A 7,172-nucleotide genomic window follows, 5' to 3' on the forward strand; every position below is an offset into this window, starting at 1 on the left:
AAAGTCAGATATTACTCAAAAATGTACGTCAGGATGACGTCAAACTCCAACGTTGTGTAGATGTTGATTTTTAGTTGGAAATGAAAATCGGGTTGACGTCTAAACCCAACATTGATGTGACATCAAGACTCAACGTTGGTTAGAAGTTGAAATATGGTTAGTAATCAAAGTCAGATATTACTCAAAAATTAACGTCAGGATGACGTCAAACTCCAATGTTGTGTAGATGTTGATTTTTAGTTGGAAATGAAAATCGGGTTGACGTCTAAACTCAACATTAATGTGACGTCAAGACTCAACGTTGGTTAGACGTTGAAATATGGTTAGTTATCAAAGTCAGATATTAGTCAAAAATTAACGTTGGGATGATGTCAAGCTCCAATGTTGTGTAGTTGTTGATTTTTAGTTGGAAATGAAAATCGGGTTGACATCTAAACCCAACATTGATGTGACGTCAAGAACCAACATTGGTTAGACGTTGAAGTATGGTTAGTAATCAAAGTCAGATATTACTCAAAAATTAACGTCAGGATGACGTCAAACTCCAACGTTGTGTAGATGTTGATTTTTAGTTGGAAATGAAAATCGGGTTGACGTCTAAACTCAACATTAATGTGACGTCAAGACTCAACGTTGGTTAGACGTTGAAATATGGTTAGTAATCAAAGTCAGATATTACTCAAAAATGTACGTCAGGATGACGTCAAACTCCAACGTTGTGTAGATGTTGATTTTTAGTTGGAAATGAAAATCGGGTTGACGTCTAAACCCAACATTGATGTGACATCAAGACTCAACGTTGGTTAGAAGTTGAAATATGGTTAGTAATCAAAGTCAGATATTACTCAAAAATTAACGTCAGGATGACGTCAAACTCCAACGTTGTGTAGATGTTGATTTTTAGTTGGAAATGAAAATCGGGTTGACGTCTAAACTCAACATTAATGTGACGTCAAGACTCAACGTTGGTTAGACGTTGAAATATGGTTAGTTATCAAAGTCAGATATTAGTCAAAAATTAACGTTGGGATGATGTCAAGCTCCAATGTTGTGTAGTTGTTGATTTTTAGTTGGAAATGAAAATCGGGTTGACATCTAAACCCAACATTGATGTGACATCAAGAACCAACATTGGTTAGACGTTGAAGTATGGTTAGTAATCAAAGTCAGATATTACTCAAAATTTAACGTCAGGATGATGTCATGCTCCAATGTTGTATAGATGTTGATTTTTAGTTGGAAATGAAAATTCGGGTTGACGTCAAATCCCAACATTGGTGTGACATCAAGACTCAATGTAGTTTAGACATTGAATTATGGTTAGTAATCAAAGTCAGATATTACTCAAAAATTAACATTTGGATGACGTCAAGCTCCAATGTTGTTTTAGTTGTAATGAAAATCGGGTCGACGTCTAAACCCAACACTGGTGTGACATAGAGACTCAACACTACCGTACTTCACATTTACAGCATACTACTGTAATTAAATAATACAATACTTTACTGTAAAAACCGATTTACAGTAAATAACTTTCAGCTGAGCTCCCAGACAATTACTGTATTTTTACAGGAACATTAATGTATTTCAACTTTACAAAATACTACTGTAAATGAATAAAACTTAACTGTAAATATTGGGATTTACAGTAAATACCTGGCAACAGAGTTTTCAGCCAATTACTGCATTTGTACAGGAACAAGATTGTATTTAAAATTTACAGAATACTACTGTAATTGCATAATACAATGTTTTACTCTAAATATTTAAATGTACAGTAATATTTTCAGCAGAATTGCCAGCCATTTACTGCCTTTTTTCAGAAACAATACCTTTTTACAGAGGAACACTAATTACAAACAGTATCTAAATTACATTCAATTCTTTATATATACTGAACAATACCAGCACGTAATATTTTTGTATTAAGATTATAGTGTTACTATTAAATAAAAAAAAATCAAGTCTGCCAAGCATGAATACTTTAAAAATACTATAACCATAACATACACAAAAGAAGTCCAAATCTACATTCAGAATTAAAATCAGTAACACGCTTTATTAAAACTGAATATATGCAAAATGTGGACAAATTTCAAGTACTACATAACATGTTCAAATCATTTATGTTTTTACTTGAACTTAATATTTTTGCCCCTTATGATATTTGCTTTTTTTTTCTAACCAAAAATACTTCACAATATCCAATTACATTATTGCCTTGATGAATTACAAGAAAGGTGCCCAAATCTTTATAGTAAAACATTACATTATATCACATGACTTTTGATCTTACCAGACAACACAAATAGTGACCATAAAACATCATGAAAAATGTAATAAAAAATATGTAATCTGGATTGCTAAAACTTTGTATTTCAAATATCATCAGTGAACCCAACATGTTACTGACTTAGAGTCAGTTTTGTGTTGAACATGACCCTTTAAATACAAACCGGATTCCAAAAAATTTGGGACACTAAACAAATTGTGAATAAAAACTGAATGCAATGATTTGGAGGTGCCAACATCTAATATTTTATTCAGAATAGAACACAAATCACAGATCAAAAGTTTAAACTGAGATAATGTATCATTTTTAAGGGAAAAATATGTTGTTTCAAAATTTCATGGCATCAACAAATCCCAAAAAAGTTGGGACAAGGCCATTTTTTACCACTGTGTGGCATCCCCCCTTCTTCTTACAACACTCAAAAGATGTCTGGGGACAGAGGAGACCAGTTTCTCAAGTTTAGAAATAGGAATGCTCTCCCATTCATGTCTAATACAGGCCTCTTGGGCCTTCTTTGTCACACCTTCCTCTTTATGATGCGCCAAATGCTCTCTATAGGTGAAAGATCTGGACTGCAGGCTGGCCATTTCAGTACCCGGATCCTTCTCCTACGTAGCCATGATGATGTGATTGCTGCAGAATGTGGTCTGGCATTATCTTGTTGAAAAATGCAGGGTCTTCCCTGAAAGAGATGACGTCTAGATGGGAGCATATGTTTTGAACATATGTTTTGAACCTGAATATAGTTCTCTGCATTAATGGTGCCTTTTCAGACACGCAAGCTGCCCATGCCACAAGCACTCATGCAACCCCATACCATCAGTGATGCAGGCTTCTGAACGGAGCGTTGATAACAACTTGGGTTATCCTGTCCTCTCTGGTCCGGATGACATGGCGTCCCAGTGTTCCATAAAGAACTTCAAATCGTGACTCATCTGACCACAGAACAGTCTTCCATTTTGCCACACTCCATTTTAAAAGACCCCTGGCCCAGTGCAAATGTCTGAGCTTGTGGAGCTTGCTTAGAAATGGCTTCCTCTTTGCACTGTAGAGTTTCAGCTGGCAACGGCGGATGGCACGGTGGATTGTGTTCACTGACAATGCTTTCTGGAAGTATTCCTGAGCCCAATCTGTTATTTCCTTGACAGTGGCGTTCCTGTTTGAGGTGCAGTGATGTTTAAGGGCCCGGAGATCACAAGCATCCAGTAGAGTTTTACGGCCTTGACCCTTACGCACAGCAATTGTTCCAGATTCTCTGAATCTTTTGATGATGTTATGCACGGTTGATGATAACTTAAAAATCTTTGCTTTTTTACGCTGGGTAACACCATTATGTTATTGCTGCACAACAAACATCTTTCTGCGCAACAATGGTGGAATTGGTGATCCTCTTACCATCTTGGCTTCAGAGAGACACTGACACTCTGAGAAGCTCTTTTTATACCCAATCATGTTGTCAATTGACCTAATTATTGTTAATTGGTCTTCCAGCTGTTCGTTATATGCTCAATTTCCTCCTTTTTGCCACTTATTGCTACTTGTCCCAACTTTGTTGGGATTTGTTGACACTGTGAAATTTTGAATGAACATATATTTTTTTTAAATGTTACATTTACTCAGATTAAACTTTTGATCTGTCATCTATGTTCTATTAAAAATAAAATATTGACATTTGCCATCTCCACATCATTGCATTCAGTTTTTATTCACAATTTGTTTAGTGTCCCAACTTTTTTGGAATCCGGTTTGTAAATAAAATTTAATTCAAAGTCCATCAGTTTCTTTAAAGCAAGGATACACACGGATGCATGGTTCAGGACATCTTGGTTGCTCTCTACGTTGACCACCCCTGGGGATTTGTACCAATGAGGCGTCTATAAAAATAAAAATTCCACAGTTAGTAACATAGCATGTGGAAATAAAGGTACAAAAAAGTTGCAATAAAAATTTTGTACACAAGAGGATACAGTAAGGGGAAGATCAGATGACATCATGGGCAAGACAATTTTTAAAACTAAACATAGCACAAAAATAAGGATATTTTTGTTTGGTAGATTATATCTTTGTTGTAACAATGTTTCTTGGCAATATATCTTATACTGTTGGAATCATGTTAATTTCCCTTTGAAATGGTGCCACATTTATAAGGAACATGCATTTGTGGGATGAGCAGTAGAAATGAGTATGTGGGTTGTGCCAATGAAACATTAGCCCAATCCTCTCTGCCGATGCCAAAGAGCTTATTCTGCCATTGACTCGTTTGGTGAGTTGTGACTGGCTGACTGAAGTTTGAAGAAACAAGACATATTGGCAATTTAACAATGTATTCTTTTAACAAATAGGAGCTTCAGTAGCGTGTGGAAGAACCATAAACAGCCCAGGACTTTCTCTTCATGATGGTCACCATCCTGGTTACACACTGCTGGTCACACATGTGGTTGTGTTGGTCACTGTGGCATGAACAGCATGCCTAAGCTGATCCCACAAGTGTTCATTGGGGTTGAGGTCAGGAGCTAGCAGGCCATTCCATCCTCTCCACTACCAAATTCTGGAGGTAGTCTCTGATAAACACCACTCTGTGGGGGCAAGTGTTGTCATTTTGGAGGATAGAGTTTGGTCCCAGACTGTAGAGATATGGGATTGCCACTGGTTGTAGAATTTCATCTCAATATCTTTTTCTGCATTGGGATTGCTTGCAATGACGATAAACCTCATTTTTCAAGTGAAGGAGATGCCACATCACACCATCACACAAAATAAGCTGTTTGGCACTGGCAGTGAGTATTTGACAAATTTTTCACTGGCGCAATCCACATACTCAGCTCTACTGCTCATCTCACAAAAGCATGTTTCTTACAAATGTAGCACCATTTAAAAGAGAAATTAACAGTAATGGTATAAGGTTTATTGGCAAGAAGCACTGTTACAACAAAGAAATAATCAACCAGACACAAATTTTCTTACTTTTTGTGCTATGTTTATTTTTATTTTTCTGCAAGTAATCAGAGCAAATGAGTGAGGTAAAGGGTGAATTACATTAATAATTACAGTTAGATAATGCAGCATGTCCTATTTGGTGCTAAAAATAAACACTAATACTTTGACATTGTATTTTGTTATGGCTTTCATAATGTCATATCGTATCATATATCTCCATTTCTTTTAGGCATATCGAGATATGAATTTTTGGTCATATCGCCCAGCCCTAGTTGTCGCTTGCTCACACTTTTTGTAGTGAAGACTGAGGATAGATATTAATACGAACTCAACAAAACCATTTTTTTCCAAAAGTACTGCAATTTCAATTTGATACCTGATCTAAAAGCCATGTATACTGATATGCTATGCAATATTTCAATGTATCATAGTAATCAGAAAATCCTGTATTTGACCTTTAATTTCACATATCAAAAGCACAAATTTCAACTGCATCAAATTATTCCCACAATGACCCTGATTAGAATTAAATGGTTGCAACAGATGAATGAATGACAGTAAACAGTAACTGCCCTTCATAATAATTTCATAAAGAATTATCCAACAGAAATGGGTCAAAATATTAAAAACCAATTACCTTCAGATAATTTTAGAATTTTTTAATCCATTTTCATACATGGGGTTTCTGCATCAGTAAAGTTATCATATTTCAAGGTTTTTATATATAATAATACTTTTAATTACAGGTAAGATAACATGAAATAGAGGCTAGTTTAATTCAGAGAAGGAAGTAAACAAGTAGAGAGAGAGAAAGAAAGAAATTTCCTGTCGATATTGGAAATTGAAATTTTAGTACAAGGTGAATAGGGCTGCCTTTCCAGAAATTAATGGAGGCTTGAGCAAACATAGGTCACTTGTCCTTCCACTGTCAGCAAATATCTTGCATTGGTCAAAAATTCCACTGTAATTAATTCAAATGTTAAACTTTTGTCATTCTGGAGTATCTTGCAATTATATATACATACCCAGAATAAACATCTGAGGACTCACAAGCAGGTTAAGGGTTTCAAAATCAGCAACTGTGGCACTTGCCTAAATGATGAGAATATAAATTATTTTAAGTCTTCAACATTTACCATTGCAGTTTTCAATGACATGTCAAATTAAAACCTATATGATATAGCCTAGGTCTAGTTTCAGTTTTCCTGTTTTAATGATACCTGTAAATGTGAGCCTTAAATGCAGCCAACTTCCTGAAAGTCATGGCACGACGAGACTCTCCACATTTAAAACATATAGTACAGAGAAATAAGATGTCATTTCATATGCATTACAAAAACCAACACACTACATTTGTGATCACAGAACTGGTAGCCAACATTTAGTATTTAGACACTTTAAATGCAATACTCTTAAACTCTGATAAACAATTAAAATGTACACTCTATATAAACTAAATAACAAAAATGGGAGTCTCAAATCAGATTTGGAATGGTATGGAGCCCCTAAAGGGACTGGGGGAAAAATTAAAAAAAGACTATTGATTTTGTGTTCCCTTGCAAATATTATTGCATTCCCTCGCAAATACATTGCGCTCCTTTGCAAATGTTTTATGATACACAATTGTCTTTGTTACTGAGCCCCTAAAGGGACTGGGGCAAAAAAGACTTTGGCGTTACCTCGCAAATACTTTGTGGGCTCCGTAGTACTGTGCTTGCTGTTGATTATGTGCTTGCTGTGCGTGTCAGGTGAACTATGGAGCAACTTGTTGAATTTTACTTTGATCTTGGACTGAAATATAAAGACATAGCATTTCTTCTCAACAGAGAACATAGATATGTTATTGGGGAGTGCCAACTGAAACGTTTGATGCTGTGTTGTTAATTGCTTAGCAAAGAGGATGAGAGAATTTAAAGTGCAAGCGCATGGACAAAGGTTACGT

General features: G+C 35.6%; 1 long non-coding RNA gene across 1 annotated transcript; it reads right to left on the bottom strand.

The window, feature by feature from the left end:
• Positions 1-1,661: 1,661 nt before the first annotated feature.
• Positions 1,662-6,798, bottom strand: LOC136677098 (uncharacterized). The gene is made up of 3 exons (XR_010796335.1): positions 6,451-6,798; positions 6,256-6,322; positions 1,662-4,167 (listed from the first exon to the last, which is right to left on the bottom strand). It is a non-coding gene; the product is annotated as an uncharacterized lncRNA (long non-coding RNA).
• Positions 6,799-7,172: the final 374 nt, after the last annotated feature.

This window comes from Hoplias malabaricus, chromosome X2 (assembly GCF_029633855.1).
Source record: "Hoplias malabaricus isolate fHopMal1 chromosome X2, fHopMal1.hap1, whole genome shotgun sequence".
NCBI lineage: Eukaryota > Metazoa > Chordata > Actinopteri > Characiformes > Erythrinidae > Hoplias > Hoplias malabaricus.